This window comes from Triticum dicoccoides, chromosome 3B, assembly GCF_002162155.2.
Source record: "Triticum dicoccoides isolate Atlit2015 ecotype Zavitan chromosome 3B, WEW_v2.0, whole genome shotgun sequence".
NCBI lineage: Eukaryota > Viridiplantae > Streptophyta > Magnoliopsida > Poales > Poaceae > Triticum > Triticum dicoccoides.
In genome coordinates, this window is record NC_041385.1 from 180,526,392 (window position 1) to 180,543,469 (window position 17,078).

The following is a 17,078-nucleotide window of genomic DNA, read 5'->3' on the forward strand; positions in this document are numbered from 1 at the left end:
AACCAGTGCATGAGTGGAAGAAACCAAGGGAAGGTAGTTTGAAGCTTAATTGTGATGGGGTATACCCTGAAGTGCTTGGAACTGGTGGCTGGGGCTTTTCGGTCAGAGACCATAGCAGCGATGTGAGAGGTTCTGGTGCGGGCTCGCTGCGGAATGTTGCCTCGGCAATACAATAGGAAGTAGAAGCATGTGCAACAGGTCTGGAGGCAGTAGTGAACTAGGGAATGACAAATTTCCAAGTTGAATTGGACTCTCAAGTCTTGGTGAAAGCACTATAGGGCAACAAAGCGGATATGGCACCTGAAGGGATCTTGTTCAGAGAAATATGTAGCTTTGCCTGTCTGAACTTTAATCATGTTTCCTTCGTTTGCCCCAAGGGAATGTAATAAGCTAGCTCATGCACTAGCGGCCTTTGGTGCCCGTCGACCTGTAATCTGGGAGCTTTGGTCTGAGGACCTTCTCAATGATGTAAGTGTTCGTCAGCGCTCTGGCTGGACCTGTATGATGTATGGAATTGAAGGAAATATGCCCTAGAAGCAATAATAAAATTGTTATTTTATATTTCCTTATTCATGATAAATGTTTATTATTCATGCTAGAATAGTATTAACCGGAAACTTGATACATGTGTGAATACATAAACAAAACACCATGTCCCTAGTATGCCTCTACTTGACTAGCTCGTTAATCAAACATGGTTAAGTTTCCTAGCCATGGACATGTGTTGTCATTTGATGCACGGGATCACATCATTAGGAAAATAATGTGATGGACAAGACCCATCCGTTGGCATAGCATACTGATCATTCAGTTTTATTGCTACTGCTTTCTTTATGTCAAATACATATTCCTCCGACTATGAGATTATGCAACTCCCGGACACCGGAGGAATGCCTTGTGTGCTATCAAACATCATGATTCGTCCATTTTGCATCATGCTTTTATATCGATATTTATTGCATTATGGTATGTTATTACACGTTATGTCACAATACTTATGCATATTCTCTCTTATTTTACAAGGTTTACATGAAGAGGTAGATGCCGGCTGATGAGGATATAGACCTAGGATAGGGTCATGGGCCTGACCCATACCTCCTACCCAAGGTCACTACCCTGGAAGATAAGAAGTCCAAGAGGCAACAAGAGACCCCCAGTCAAAGATGTCGAGTGCAATCCACTCGACCAGTCATATCACTCGAGCGACCCCCTACCTATTGCCACTCGACCGTTCAAGGAATCACTTGACCCACCGAAGATCAGGAGTCACTCAGCATTGCAACGGTCAGGCGTTCACTCCGTAGTCTTTAAGGTCATAAGTAACACTTAAGGCTGGCGTTATCAGTAGCACCCCTACTTTATGTACATTAAGCCCCTTGTAATGGAGGACGGCTGGGGTCCTGGCGCACTCTATATAAGCCACCCCCTCCTCTGGGACAAGGGTTTGCACCCCCTGTAACATCACACACATATAATTCAGTCGACCGCCTCCGGGCACCGAGACGTAGGGCTATTACTTCCTCCGAGAAGGGCCTGAACTCGTAAATCCCGTGTGTACACCTTCACCATAGTTGACATCTTGCCTCTCCATACCTAACCCCTTTCTACTGCCAGACTTAGAACCATGACAGTTGGCGCCCACCTTGGGCAGGTGTCTTAGCGACTTGCTGGTGAAGTTGCAATTTTTCCGATCACCATCATCATGGTTTCTGACAGTGGATTGGATGAGGGCCATGAGATCCGTCTCGACGCGCTCGTTGTCATCACCGACGACTCCGCTTGGCTTCAGGAAGCTCCCCTTGACGTCGAGGCGCTCCCCGTCCGAGGGGCGACGCACTTTCGCGTGTGCGTTCGCGGCGTCCTTCTCCGGCAGCCGTCGACCCAGTATCGGTCGGCTTCGATAGTGTCTGCCCTCCCCGCTGTTCGCCGCCGCAAGCGATCTGGTCGGTCGCGGCTTCAGCGGTGGGTGAAACACGCGGTGGCTCGGCATTCGGCCACCCATCAAGTCGCAGCAATCGAGCCCGACGAAACTCTCCACGGCCTGTTCGATCTGTCGACTGGCTCCGCGGAGACCGCATCCGAGTGCGATAGTGATACGTCTCCAACGTATCTATAATTTTTGATTGTTCCATGCTATTATATTACCCCTTTTGGATGTTTTTGGGCTTTATTTTACACATTTATATCATTTTTGGGACTAACCTACTAACCGGAGGCCCAGCCCATATTGCTATTTTTTTGCCTATTTCAGTATTTCGAAGAAAAGGAATATCAAACGGAGTCCAAACGGAATGAAACCTTCGGGAGCATGATTTTTGGAACGAACGTGATCCAGAGGACTTGGAGTGCAAGTCAAGAAGCTGCCGAGGCTCCCACGAGATAGGAGGGTGCGCCCCCCCATATAGGGCGCGCCCCCTGTCTCGTGGGCCCCTCGGGTGTCCACCGACATACTTCTTCCTCTTATATAAGCCTACGTACCCCGAAAACATCCAGAGAGCAGACGAAACACAATTTCCACCACCGTAACCTTCTGTATCCGCGAGATCTCATCTTGGAGCCTTCGCCGGCACTCTACCGGAGGGGGAATCGACCATGGAGGGCTTCTACATCAACATCCTTGCCCCTCCGATGAGTTGTGAGTAGTTTACCACAGACCTACGGGTCCATAGTTATTAGCTAGATGGCTTCTTCTCTCTTTTTGGATCTCAATACATTGTTCTCCCCCTCTCTTGTGGAGATCTATTTGATGTAAACTCTTTTTGCTGTGTGTTTGTCGAGATCCGATGAATTGTGGGTTTATGATCAAGTTTATCTATGAATAATATTTGAATCTTCTCTAAATTATTTTATGTATGATTGAGTTATCTTTGCAAGTCTCTTCGAATTATCAGTTTGGTTTGGCCTACTAGATTGATCTTTCTTGCCATGGGAGAAGTGCTTAGCTTTGGGTTCAATCTTGCGGTGTCCTTACCCAGTGACAGAAAGGGTTGCAAGGCACGTATTGTATTGTTGCCATCGAGGATAACAAGATGGGGTTTATATCATATTGCTTGAGTTTATCCCTCTACATCATGTCATCTTGCTTAATGCTCTATTCTTATGAACTTAATACTCTAGACGCAGGCAGGAGTCGGTCGATGTGTGGAGTAATAGTAGTAGATGCAGGCAGGAGTCGGTCTACTTGTTGCGGACGTGATGCCTATATACATGATCATGCCTAGATAATCTCATAATTATTCGCTTTTCTATCAATTGCTCGACAGTAATTTGTTCACCAACCGTAATACTTATGCTATCTTGAGAGAAGCCACTAGTGAAACCTATGGCCCCCGGGTCTATCTCTTATCATATTTGCTTCCAATCTACCTTTTATTTGCATCTTTACCTTTTGCATCTATATTATAAAATACCAAAAATATATTTATCTTATCTTACTATCTTTATTAGATCTCACTTTCGCAAGTGGCCGTGAAGGGATTGACAACCCCTTTATTGCGTTGGTTGCGAGTTCTTTGTTTGTTTGTGTAGGTGTGTGGGACTTTTGAGGAGCCTCCTACTGGATTGATACCTTGGTTCTCAAAAACTGAGGGAAATACTTAGGCTACTATCGCTGCATCACCCTCTCCTCTTCGAGGAAAACCAACGCAAGCTCAAGACGTAGCAAGAAGGATTTCTGGCGCCGTTGCTGGGGAGGTCTTCGCTCAAGTCAATACATACCAAGTACCCATCACAAACCCATCTCCCTCGCATTTACATTATTTGCCATTTGCCTCTCGTTTTCCTCTCCCCCACTTCACCCTTGCCGTTTTATTCGCCCTCTCTTTCCCAATCTCCTCCTCTCTTTTTCGCTTGCCTTTTTTCTGTTTGCTTGTGTGTTGGATTACTTGTTGCCATGACGCAAGATAATACCAAATTGTGTGATTTCTCTAATACCAATAATAATGATTTCCTTAGTACTCCGATTGCTCCTCTTAATGATGTTGAGTCTTGTGAAATCAATACTGCTTTGCTGAATCTTGTTATAAAAGATCAATTTGTCGGCCTTCCTAGTGAAGATGCCGCTACTCATCTAAATAACTTTGTTGATTTGTGTGATATGCAGAAGAAAGATACGGATAACAATATTGTCAAATTGAAGTTATTTCCGTTTCACTTAGAGATCGTGCTAAAGTTTGGTTTTCGTCTTTGCCTAAAAATAGTATTGATTCTTGGAACAAGTGCAAAGATGCTTTTATCTCTAAGTATTTTCCTCCCGCTAAGATTATTACTCTTAGGAACGATATTATGAATTTTAAACAACTTGATCATGAGCATGTTGCTCAATCTTGGGAAAGAATGAAATTGTTTGCTACTAAAAATACTCCTCTTGATCCCAATGATATGCCTTTATCTTCTTTGATTGAGAATAATAATTAATCTATGGATGTGAATTTTGTTGGTAGGAATAGTTTTGGAAACAATGCTTATAGAGGAAATTTCAATGCTAGACCGTTCCCTAGTAATTCCTCTAATAATTATTGAAACTCCTACAATAATTCTTATGGTAATTTTAATAAGATGCCCTCTGATTTTGAGAATAGTGTGAAAGAATTTATGATTTCTCAAAAGAATTTTAATGCTTTGCTTGAAGAAAAATTGCTCAAAGTTGATGATTTGGCTAGGAACGTTGATAGACTTTCGCTTGATGTTATTCTCTTAAACTTAGATCTTCTCCTCCTAAGCATGATATCAATGAGTCTCTCAAGGTAACGAGAATTTCCATTGATGAGTGTAAGGAAAGAACCGCTAGATTGCGTGCTAAAAAAGATAGCTTTATAAAAGCATATTCTTCTAGTTTCCATGAAAATAATGATGAGGATCTTAAAGTTATTGATGCGTCTCCTATTAGATCTATGTTTGGCAATATGAATTTTGATGATTATGGGACTGATGATGAATCAACTTTGCCTAGAAGGCGTCCCAAGAATTCAGAGTTTTTAGATCTTGATGCTAAATTTGGTAAAAGTGGGATTGGAGAAGCCACAACTTCAAATAACATTGAACCTACTATTTCAGATTTCAAGGAATTTGATTATGATAATTTTTCTTTAAAAGGTTGTATTTCCTTGTTGCAATCCGTTGTTAATTCTCCTCATGCTTATAGTTAAAATAAAGCTTTTACCAAACATATTGTTGATGCCTTGATGCAATCTTATGATGAAAAACTTAATTTGGAAGTTTCTATACCTAGAAAACTTAATGATGAATGGGAACCTACTATAAAGATTAGAATTAAAGATCATGAGTGTTTTGCTTTGTGTGATTTGGGTGCTAGTGTTTCCACGATTCCGAAAACTTTATGTGATATTCTAGGTTTCCATGATCTTGATGATTGCTCTTTAAATTTGCACCTTGCGGATTCCACCATTAAAAAGCCAATGAGAAGGATCAATGATGTTCTCATTGTTGCAAATAGTAATTTGGTGCCTGTGGATTTTATCGTTCTTGATATAGATTGCAATCTTTCTTGCCCTATTATTCTTGATAGACCTTTTCTTAGAACGATTGGTGCGATTATTGATAGATTCCAATTTCCATTAAAGAAAGGCATGGAGCACTTTGCAAGAAAGAAAATCAAATTATCTTATGAATCTATCATGCGGGCTACTTATGAATTTAGTGCCAAAGATGGCACCCTTTAGATCTATCTTCGCTTTTAAGCCTAGCTAGGGGCGTTAAACGATAGCGCTAGTTGGGAGGCAACCCAATTTTCTTTATGTTTTTTGTTTTTGCTCCTGTTTAGTAATAAATCTTGCATCTACCTTCTGTTTAGATGCGTTTTTATCTTTTAATTAGTGTTTGTGCCAAGTAGAACCTATAGGATAACCTATGATGATAGTTGATTTGATTCTGCTGAAAAACAGAAACTTTGCGCGCACGAATATAATTTTGTTAAATCACAGGAACGTGATTTTACATTTATTCTTTTTGCTTCTGATCAATAAACAAATCATACAGGACTTCCTATTTTGGTAGGATTTTTGGAGTTCCAGAAGTTTGCGTTAGTTACAGATTGCTACAGACTATTCTGTTTTTGACAGATTCTGTTTTTCGTGTGTTGTTTGCTTATTTCAATGCATCTATGGCTAGTAAATTAGTTTATAAACCATAAAGAAGTTGGAATACGGTAGGTTTAACACAAAAATAAATAAAGAATGAGTTCATTACAGTACCTTATGTGGTGGTTTTGTTTTCTTTCACTAACGGAGCTTATAAGATTTCCTGTTGAGTTTTGTGTTGTGAAGTTTTCAAGTTTTGGGTAAAGCTTTTATAGACTATGGAATAAAGGGTGGCAAGAGCCTAAGCTTGGGGATGCCCAAGGCACCCCAAGATATTCAAGGATAGCCAAAAGCCTAAGCTTGGGGATGCCCTGGGAAGGCATCCCCTCTTTCGTCTTCGTTCATTGGTAACTTTACTTGGAGCTATATTTTTATTCGCCACATGATATGTGTTTTGCTTGGAGCGTCATGTATTATATTAGTCTTTGATTTTTAGTTTACCACAATCATCCTTGCTGTACACACTTTTTGGGAGAAGCCTATTTGATTAGAATTTTCTAGAATACTCTATGTGCTTCACTTCTTTTGAGCTTGATAGTTTTTGCTCTAGTGCTTCACTTATATCTTTTAGAGCACGGTGGTGACTCATTTTTCTAGAAATTACTAGTCTCTCATGCTTCACTTATATCTTTTTGATAGTCTTTTAGAACAGCATGGTATTTTCTATGTTTATAAAATTGGTCCTAGAATGGTAGGCATCCAAGTTGGGTATAATTAAAACTATCATAGAAAGTGAATTGGATGCTATGATCAATTTGATACTTGATAATTGTTTTGAGATATGGAGGTAGTGATATTAAAGTCATGCTAGTCGGGTGATTATGAATTTAAAGAATGCTTGTGTTGAAATTAGCAAGTCCCGTAGCATGCACGTATGGTTAAAGTTGTGTAACAAATTTGAAACATGAAGTGTACCTGGCTTGTGCATCCTTATGAGTGGCGGTCGGGGACGAGCGATGGTCTTTTCCTACCAATCTATCCCCCTAGGAGCATGCGCGTAGTGCTTGACTTTTGATGACTTCTAAATTTTTGCGATAAGTATATGAGTTTTTTGACTAATGTTGAGTCCATGGATTATACGCACTTTTATCTTTCCGCCATTGCTAGCCTCTTCGGTACCGTGCATTGCCCTTTCTCACCTTGAGAGTTGGTGCAAACTTCGCCGGTGCATCCAAACCCCGTGATACGATACGCTCTATCACACATAAACCTCCCTATATCTTCCTCAAAACAGCCACAATACCTACCTATTATGGCATTTCCATAGCCATTCCGAGATATATTGCCATGCAACTTTCCATCGTTCCGTTTATCATCATCATGACATACTTTACTTTTTCATATTGCCATTGCATGATCATGTAGTTGACATCGTATTTGTGGCAAAGCCACCATGCATTATTTTTCATACATGTCACTCTTGATTCATTGCACCATCCCGGTACACCGCCGGAGGCATTCATATAGAGTCATATCTTGTTCTAGTTTCGAGTTGTACTTCATATGTTGTAATCAATAGAAGTGTGATGATCATCATTATTAGAACATTGCCCAAAGAAAAAAAAAAGAAAAAAAGGAAGAAAGGCCAAAAAAAGAAAGGCCCAAAAAAAGAAAAAGAAAAAAAGAAAAAAAGAAAAAAGAAAATAAATAAAAAGGGCAATGTTACTATCTCTTTTTCCACACTTGTGCTTCAAAGTAGCACCTTGTTCTTCATGTAGTGAGTCTCATATTTTTTGTGCTTCAAAGTAGCACCATGTTTTTCATATAGTGAGTCTCATAAGTCGTCTTTTTCATACTAGTGGGAATTTTTCATTATAGAACCTGGCTTGTATATTCCTACGATGGGCTTCCTCAAATGCCCTAGGTCTTCATGAGCAAGCAAGTTGGATGCACACCCACTAGTTTTCTTTTGTTGAGCATTCATATAGCTCTAGTGCACCCGTTGCATGGCAATCCCTACTCCTCATGTTGACATCAATTGATGGGCATCTCCATAGCCCGTTGATTATCCTCGTCAATGTGAGACTTTCTCCATTTTTTGTCTTCTCCACACAATCCCCATCATCATATTCTATTCCACCCATAGTGCTATATCCATGGCTCACGCTCATGTATTGCGTGAAGGTTGGAAAAGTTTGAGATTATTTAAGTATGAAACAATTGCTTGGCTTGTCATCGGGGGTATAGAAGTTGGGAACATCTTTGTGTGATGAAAATGAAGCATAGCCTAACTATATGATTATGTAGGGATGAACTTTCTTTTGCCATGCTATTTTGAGAAGACATGATTACTTTGATTCGTATGCTTGAAGTGTTACTATTTCTTTTATCAATATGAACTTTATTTTGAATCATTTGGATCTGAAAATTCATGCCACAATAAAGAAAATTACATTATGAATTATGCTAGGTAGCATTCCACATCAAAAATTCTCTTTTTATCATTTACCTACTCGAGGACAAGCAGGAATTAAGCTTGGGGATGCTTGATACGTCTTCAACGTATCTATAATTTTTTATTGTTCCATGCTATTATATTACCCCTTTTGGATGTTTTTGGGCTTTATTTTACACATTTATATCATTTTTGGGACTAACCTACTAAGCGGAGGCCCAGCCCATATTGCTATTTTTTTTGCCTATTTCAGTATTTCGAAGAAAAGGAATATCAAATGGAGTCCAAACGGAATGAAACCTTCGGGAGCGTAATTTTTGGAACGAACGTGATCCAGAGGACTTGGAGTGCAAGTCAAGAAGCTGCCGAGGCTCCCACGAGATAGGAGGGCGCGCCCCCCTATAGGGCGCGCCCCCTGTCTCATGGGCCCCTCGGGCGTCCACCGACGTACTTCTTCCTCCTGTATAAAGCCTACGTACCCCGAAAACATCCAGGGAGCAGACGAAACACAATTTCCACCACCGTAACCTTCTGTATCCGCGAGATCTCATCTTGGAGCCTTCGCCGACACTCTGCGGAGGGGGAATCGACCATGAAGGGCTTCTACATCAACATCCTTGCCCCTCCGATGAGTTGTGAGTAGTTTACCACAGACCTACGGGTCCATAGTTATTAGCTAGATGGCTTCTTCTCTCTTTTTGGATCTCAATACAATGTTCTCCCCCTCTCTTGTGGAAATCTATTCGATGTAAACTCTTTTTGCGGTGTGTTTGTCGAGATCCGATGAATTGTGGGTTCATGATCAAGTTTATCTATGAATAATATTTGAATCTTCTCTGAATTCTTTTATGTATGATTGAGTTATCTTTGCAAGTCTCTTCGAATTAACAGTTTGGTTTGGCCTACTAGATTGATCTTTCTTGCCATGGGAGAAGTGCTTAGCTTTGGGTTCAATCTTGCGGTGTCCTTACCCAGTGACAGAAAGGGTTGCAAGGCACGTATTGTATTGTTGCCATCGAGGATAACAAGATGGGGTTTATATCATATTGCTTGAGTTTATCCCTCTATAGCATGTCATCTTGCTTAATGCGTTACTCTGTTCTTATGAACTTAATACTCTAGATGCAGGCAGGAGTCGGTCGATGTGTGGAGTAATAGTAGTAGATGCAGGCAGGAGTCGTTCTACTTGTTGCGGACGTGATGCCTATATACATGATCATGCCTAGATAATCTCATAATTATTCACTTTTCTATCAATTGCTCGACAGTAATTTGTTCACCCACCGTAATACTTATGGTATCTTGAGAGAAGCCACTAGTGAAACCTATGGCCCCCGGGTCTATCTCTTATCATATTTGCTTCCAATCTACCTTTTATTTGCATCTTTAATTTTTGCATCTATATTATAAAATACCAAAAATATATTTATCTCATCTTACTATCTTTATTAGATCTCACTTTTGCAAGTGGCCATGAAGGGATTGACAACCCCTTTATTGTGTTGGTTGCGAGTTCTTTGTTTGTTTGTGTAGGTGCGTGGGACTTTTGAGGAGCCTCCTACTGGATTGATACCTTGGTTCTCAAAAACTGAGGGAAATACTTGCGCTACTATCGCTGCATCACCCTCTCCTCTTCGAGGAAAACCAACGCAAGCTCAAGACGTAGCAGATAGCAGCGACCCTGCGGCTGAAGTCTTGATGGTCAATGGACCACGTAGTCCGCCTGGCTTCCGCCGTGCTGACGGCGAGGATGGTGGCGGTGGTCCATCGTGCGTCCACGAGGAGTACCATCCCGAACCCCTCTCTTCGCAGCAGAGGGAAGAACTTCGTCGCCGCAACATGGATGCACTGCACACACCCATCGTTGGAGAAACCCCCGAGGCTCGGGCCTTGGAAGAGGTACGCTTGGCTAATTTGGCTGAGCACACTCGACTGGAGAACCTTCAGCGCGCTCTCGACGAGAGTGCTCGGGAGCGGATTCCTGAGTCCAGTCGATGACAACTTTTCCCACCTCGGCCTAAGGTATACCATACTCTGATTCAGAATCTCACAGCTGCGGCCCGAATACCAGAGTCGATTCAACCTTCCGAGTCGGAGGCTGGCAAAGGTTTGATGCAGATCCAGGCCTTTCTCCGGGAAGCAGGAGAACAGAACACAGCAGTGTCTCAGTCGCGGAATAGGATTCACAGCAGATCCGTAGTAGCAGATACAGTTCAGTTGGCCCACGGCCCAAGATCGCCCCTGCGGCGTGAAGGCCGTGGGCAGTATGATCACCGTCTCGACCGCGACAATCGCCGTCGAGTGCCTACACCTCCTCCAAGGAGTGCATCATATGTGCCTCGGCAGTATGATGATAGACGCCGTCATAGTGGCGAGCGCAGAGCACCAGTTGACCCAAGAGAGCCAGGCTTCGATGCAAGATCTATCCTCGTTCAAGGTCTAGTCGACCAGAACAGAGTGCATAGAGGAGACCCTGGCAGAGATTGTCCGACGGGCAGAAGAGTGCATGTTTCGGGTCCAGAATGTTTCAGCAAAGCCATCAGGGCTGCAGTGATTCCACCCAACTTCAGGTTGGCGACTGGAGTCAGTAAGTTCACTGGAGAGTCCAAGCCTGAAACTTGGCTTGAGGATTACCGAGTGGCTGTGCAGATTGGTGGCGGGAATGATGAAGTGGCAATGAAACATCTTCCTATGATGTTAGAAGGGTTGGCCCGAGCGTGGTTAACTCAGTTAGCCCCAAACAGTATATACAGTTGGGAAGAGCTGGCTCGAGTGTTCGTCAGAACTTTTGAGGGCACTTGCAAGCGGCCAGCAGGATTGACAGAGTTGCAACATTGTGTGCAAAAACTGGGTGAGACTCTAAGGGATTTCATTCAGAGGTGGACCACTTTGCATCACACCATTGAAAATGTATCAGAGCATCAAGCAGTGTGTGCCTTCAAGGAAGGCGTCAAATACCAAGAGTTGGTCCTGAAGTTCGGTCGGACTGGAGATATGACTCTGACTAGGATGATGGAAATAGCCACCCGGTACGCTAACGGAAAAGAAGAGGATCGACTCCGTAGCGGAAAAGGTAAACTAGTCGGCCAAGAGGCCGGTGGGGGTAATTCCAATCGGAAACAGAAACGTAAGGCCGAGCCTGCAGCACCCGGTGAGATTGCAGTAGTGACTCAACGAAAACTTAAGGGAAAACCTAAAGGGCCATGGCCCCCTAAGAAAGTAAAGGATCAAGCAGGAAATGATGTGTTGTATTTACCATGTCACTTCCACACGAAGAAGGACGAAGAGGGTAATCTGATTTTACCCTAAGCATACCACTCGACAATGTCGACTCCTGATCCAGCAGTTCCGAGAGAAACAACCCAGTGGGAAGGAAAAAGAGTCGGACAAAGATGAGGACGAAGAGGAAGATGACGGTTATCCCAAAGTCAATTCCACCCTCATGATTTTTGTTGATGTTGAGAGCAAGAGTCAGTTGAAAGTTATCAACAGAGAAGTGAATATGGTCACTTCGGCGACGACGACCACATACCTGAAATGGTCTCAGAAAACCATCACATTCGACTAGTCTGATCACCCTGCTCGCATAGCCACCCCTGGGAGGCAAGCGTTGGTGGTCGACCCAGTGGTCGAAGGCACTAGACTGACCAAAGTGCTAATGGATGGTGGAATCGGCCTGAACATCCTTTATGCTGAAACTTTGAAGGGGATGGGCATTCCGATGTCCAAACTTAGCGAGAGCAATATGAGTTTCCATGGCATTATCCCTGGAAAGAAAGCCGAATCACTCGGCCAGATCGCCCTTGACGTGGTTTTTGGTGATTACAAGAATTACCGTAAGGAAAAATTGACATTTGAAGTTGTGGATTTCCAGAGTGCTTATCATGCCATTCTGGGTAGGCCTGCCTATGCACGTTTTATGGCTCGACCATGTTACATGTACCTCAAGTTGAAGATGCCTGGCCCCAGAGGTGTGATCACAATTACTGGCAATCGGTGGAGGAGTGCTTCCAGAAGGGTTCCAAAATTGCCGATGCACAAATGGCAGCAATTGAATTTCAAGAATATCAGAAGAATGCAGATCCGAGTGATTTGCTCCGAGCTAAGAAGCCTGCCACAGATTCTGCATTTCAGTCGTCTGGTGAAACGAAGCCGATTCATATTCACCCGACCGATCCCAATGCCGCACCGACTCATATATCAACGACACTCAGCAGTAAATAGGAAGAAGCGCTCATCCAGTTCCTCCATGAGAACTGGGACATCTTTGCATGGAAACCTTCTGACATGCCGGGTGTACCCAGAGAACTGGCTGAGCATCGTTTGCGTGTCTACCCCAAGGTAAAACCCGTCAAAGAGCATCTTCGGCGGTCCGCCGTGCAGAAGAGAAAAGCAATTGGCGAGGAAGTGGCTCGGCTCCTAGCAGCAGAGTTCATCCGTGAGATCTACCACTCCGAGTGGCTTGCCAATGTAGTCATGGTCCCTAAGAAGGACAATTCACTTTGTATGTGCATTGATTTCAAGCATATCAATCAGGCCTGCCTGAAAGATCATTTCCCTCTCCCCCGCATCAATCAGATTGTTGACTCGACGACGGGGTGTGAGCGCTTGTCTTTTTTAGATGCATATTCCGGGTATCATCAGATCCAACTGTATGGTCCCGATGAAATAAAAAACAGCCTTCATCACCCCATTTGGGTGCTTTTGCTATGTTACCATGCCATTTGGTCTTAAAAATGCCGGAGCCACATTCATGAGAATGATTCAGAAGTGCCTGCTCACTCAAATCAGTCGGAATGTGGAAGCATACATGGACGACATTGTGGTCAAGTCTCGCAAAGGTCCGACCTACTGACTGACCTCGCAGAAACCTTTGCCAACCTAAGAAGGTATGATATGAAGTTTAATCCGTCAAAGTGCACATTCGGAGTTCCAGGTGGAAAGTTACTCGCTTTTCTCGTTTCCGAACTAGGGATCGACGCCAATCCCGAAAAAGTTGATACCATCCTCCGAATGAAACGCCCTGTGCGTGTGCATGACGTTCAGAAGCTTACTGGTTGTTTGGCCGCCTTGAGTCGATTCATTTCTCATCTCGGTGAAAAGGCCTTACCTATTTACCGATTGATGAAGAAATATGATAAGTTCGAGTGGACTGATGAAGCTAACGCAGCGTTTGCAGAGCTCAAAGCCCTGCTTCCCACCCAGCCGGTGCTTGCTGCGCCAATCAACAAAGAGCCTTTACTGCTTTATATTGCAGCCACTGGACAAGTTGTCAGTACAGTACTCACGATCGAGCGAGAAGAAGAAGGAAAGGCTTACAAGGTTCAGCGCCTAGTATATTATCTATCTGAAGTTTTGACTCCATCCAAGCAACGATATCCACATTATCAGAAGCTTGTCTATGGAATCTACATGACCATCAAGAAGGTTGCACATTATTTCTCTGATCACTCCATTACAATCGTCAGCGACGCACCATTATCTGAAATTCTGAACAATAGAGATACAACTGGTCGAGTGGCAAAATGGGCGATTGAACTCCTTCCATTGGATATCAAGTTTGAGGCGAAGAAAGCTATCAAGTCCCAAGCAATCACAGATTTCCTTGCCGAGTGGATTGAGCAGCAACTGCCGACTCAAGTTCACTCGGAGCATTGAACCATGTTCTTCGATGGCTCCAAGATGCTGAATGGTTCAGGTGCTGGGGTAGTATTGGTATCTCCCCGTGGGGACAAGCTTAGCTATGTTCTCCAGATTCATTTTGATTCCTCCAATAACGAAGCTGAATATGAAGAACTTTTATACGGGTTGCATATGGCCATTTCACTCGGCATCCGTCGCCTTATGGTCTACGGCGACTCGGATTTGGTGGTTAATCAAGTGATGAAGGAGTGGGATGTCAGGAGCCCGGCCATGACTGGTTATTGCAATGCGGTAAGAAAGCTGGAAAAGAAGTTTGAAGGGTTGGAGCTTCACCATATACCCCGACTGAAAAATCAAGCTGCAGATGAATTGGCAAAGATAGGTTCTAAGAGAGAGGCCATTCCCAGCAATGTGTTTTTGGAGCATATTCATTCACCTTCAGTTCAGGAAGATCCTTTCACTGAAGAGTCCCCACAGCCTAAGAGCACCACAGATCTGACTGAAGTCAAAATCCCAGCCGTGGTCGACTTAGTCATGGAGGTTTTGGTCGTCACTCTTGACTGGACAGTGCCGTACGTTGCATACATTCTTAGGAAAGAACTTCCAGAGGATGAAGAAGAGGCTCGACAGATCTTTTGACGATCTAAAGCCTTTACCGTGATAAAAGGTCAGTTGTTCAGAGAAAGTGTAACTGGAGTCTGCGAGAAATGCATCACGCTAGAAAAAGCCCAAATGATCCTCAATGATATTCACTCAGGGACCTGTGGTCACCATGCGTCCTCTCGGACCATCGTGGCCAAAGCATACCGAGCCAGATTTTACTGGCCACATTCCAACGAGATGGCGAAAGAAATAGTGGACAAATGTGAAGGATGTCAGTTTTACTCCAACATGTCCCATAAGCCTGCGTCAGCTCTGAAGACTATTCCACTCGTCTGGCCTTTCACTGTCTGGGGATTGGACATGGTTGGACCTCTGAGGACTGGCAGGAGTGGATTTACCCATCTGCTGGTGGCAATTGACAAGTTTACCAAATGGATCGAAGCCAAGCACATTAAAAACCTTGAAGCAAGTACAACTGTAAGTTTCATCAGAGAATTGATTTTCAGATATGGTGTTCCGCACAGCATCATCACGGATAACGGGTCGAACTTTGACTCTGACGAGTTCAGAGCCTTTTGTGCTTCCCAAGGCATGAGGGTCGATTACGCTTCGGTCGTCCATCCTCAGTCAAATGGGCAGGCTGAAAGAGCAAATGGATTGATTCTCAAAGGACTGAAACCCTGATTGACGCGTGACCTCAAGCATGCAGCAGGGGTCTGGGTCGATGAACTTCCATCAGTACTTTGGGGATTGAGGACAACTCCTAATCGGTCGACTGGACGAACTCCATTCTTCTTAGTCTACAGAGCTGAAGCCGTACTCCCGAGTGATCTGCTCCACAATGCGCCCCGAGTCGAGCTCTTCTCAGAAGAGGAAGCAGAATAGGCTTGGCAAGATCCAGTCGATCTCCTGGAAGAAGAAAGAGAGATGGCCTTGATCCGGTCGACCATTTGTCAACAAGACCTGCATCGATTCCATGCCAGAAACATAAGGGGTCGGGCATTTGAGGAGGGAGACTTGGTTCTTCGTGTGGACCAGCAGAAACCACACAAGCTCGCTCCAGCTTGGGAAGGCCCTTTCATCGTCACCAAAGTGCTCCACAATGGAGCATATCGTCTTTTCAACGTTGAGCACAATAAAGATGAGCCACGCGCTTGGAATGCGGAACTGCTCCGCCCCTTTTACTCTTAAAGCATTCAGACTGTTGAGATGTAATAAGAAGTACCTTTTAGTCTGATTATCAAAAAGACATGATTTTACAGTCTTCCGAATGATTGTTGTTCATTTTTTACATGTTCTAAAATCCCCCAGTGGGTGCCTTAGTTGCGAATCCGTTTCGCCTAAGTTGAAGAGAAAATTCTACCGAGTGGTGAGCCAGCCTCTCACTCGGAGGCTTAGCCGCGAATCCGTTTCGCCTAAGTGTTAAAAAATCCTACCGAGTGGTGAGCCAGCCTCTCACTCGGAGGCTTAGCTGCAGTCCAGTACTCGCCTAAGTGTTAGAAAATCCTACCGAGTGGTGAGCCAGCCTCTCACTCGGAGGCTTAGCTGCAGTCCAGTACTCGCCTAAGTGTTAGAAAATCCTACCGAGTGGTGAGCCAGCCTCTTACTCGGAGGCTTAGCTGCAGTCCAGTACTCACCTATGTTTAAAAGGTCCTAGCAAATGGTACGGGTCGACCACGAACCCCCCCAGGGGCTGCACCGTCAAGAAGAAGGACGAGATTGTGAGAGTAATCCTCTCACTCGGGGGCTTAGCTGCAGTCCAGTACTCGCCTAAGTTTGAAAAATCCTACCGAGTGGCGAGCAATCCTCTCAATCGGGGGCTTAGCTGCAGTCCAGTACTCGCCTAAGTATAAAAAATCCTACCGAGTGGCGAGCAATCCTCTCACTCGAGGGCTTAGCTGCATTCCAGTACTCGCCTAAGTTTGAAAAATCCTACCGAGTGGCGAGCAATCCTCTCACTCAGAGGCTTAGCTGCAGACCAGTACTCGCCTAAGTATAAAAAATCTTACCGAGTGGTGAGCAATCCTCTCACTCGGGGGCTTAGCTGCAGTCCAGTACTCGCCTAAGTATAAAAAATCCTACCGAGTGGCGAGCAGTCCTCTCACTCGGGGGCTTAGCTGCAGTCTAGTACTCACCTAAGTTCAAAAAATCCGACCGAATGATACGGGTCGACCACGACCCCTCCCCCGAGGCTGCACCGTCAAGAAGAAGGGCGAGATTGTACGTGCTGTCAAAGGCTCATACGACAGCCGACGCCAAGGCGAGCCACTTTCAGGAACGTCAAGACCATTGCTGAATGCCTCGCTGATGAGCTGATTAATGCTACCAAAGGCTCATCC